Source organism: Pseudochaenichthys georgianus, chromosome 14 (assembly GCF_902827115.2).
Source record: "Pseudochaenichthys georgianus chromosome 14, fPseGeo1.2, whole genome shotgun sequence".
NCBI classification, from domain to species: Eukaryota; Metazoa; Chordata; class Actinopteri; order Perciformes; family Channichthyidae; genus Pseudochaenichthys; species Pseudochaenichthys georgianus.
The window spans coordinates 633,424-634,714 of record NC_047516.1 but is presented as its reverse complement, the minus strand read 5'-3'; positions in this window follow the sequence as shown (position 1 = coordinate 634,714).

The following is a 1,291-nucleotide window of genomic DNA, read 5'->3' as shown; positions in this document are numbered from 1 at the left end:
TGTAGAGAACGGAGGCATTTTTCTACCAACTAGCTTAAGCTAAATAGCATGCAGTAGCCTACCAGGCTTTAGCTGTTGCTAGGCCACGCTACTGTAAGACTGGGGTCGTCGTAAAAATGTTGAAATATGGCTGAAAACCTCCGTCTATTTATGAAGATGAACTGTCCCAGTGATAGGTTAATGTCCAGGAGCCGCTGCTCGAAGTTTTCAGAGAATAAGAATAGGAAAATCAGCATAAAAAGTAAGCAGAGGCAGGAGCAAGCAGAAAAGCGTCTGCACTGTAAGAAAGATAAGCACAAGATGTAAGAAGGTTTATATATATAGGATTACTTAAAAACAGTCCCAAATAATACATGTTCACTTCAATACAGTTCAAGATAATACCGGTTTACTTTAATACAGTTTAGAACAATATCTGTTTGCTTTAACACACATATAAATATATATCTATAAATGGCACTTCTCTTAATCACTAAGCACGTGTTGCATTATTAACTGTTAACTAGGTTTCCATTTACATTTAAATGTCTGCAAAGTAAATATCTAAAAAAGATGCTTACCTATTGCAGATGCAGTCTTCCCAGCCTGGTGCAGGTCTACCATTTTGTTTCTGGTGTCCTTTGACAGCTCTTTGGTCTTGTCCATAGTGGAGTTTGTAGCTGACCAAATACTTATTTTCCACCATAATTTGAAAATAAATTCTTTAAAAATCCTACAATGTGATTTCCTGGATTCTTTCCCCCATCCTGTCTCTCATAGTTGAAGTGTACCTAGGATGAAAATTACAGGCCTCTCATCTTTTTAAGTGGGAGAACTTGCACAATTGGTGGCTGACTTTTTTGCCCCACTGTATGTATAAAATATGTATATCCTAAACACAATCAACCAGTGTTCGATTTACCCATTTGCTTTCGGGGAGTCCTGTTTTTTGTTGTTGGTGGCAATCATAAAGGCAGACCTGAAATATGTATACATATAAAAATTCCTAGAAAACCCAAACTTTTATTTAATAAAATTGCTTTTTTCACTAAATCAATGTTTCTTTGATAATTAAAAAGTTTCTTTAATCATAAATAAATGTATGACTAATAACATAATGTAAAATATACATTTCCAATGACAATACATTTAATGTGTAAGATATTTTTTTAAATGCAAAACAATCTGCAAATTATCCGCTAAGGATGCTTGATGCTCTCAAAATTAGGTTTATAAGTGTTATAAGAATTATAAGCAAAACATTTTAACATGCTGTATTCAAGCTCAAACACATCTGACACCGACATTATAA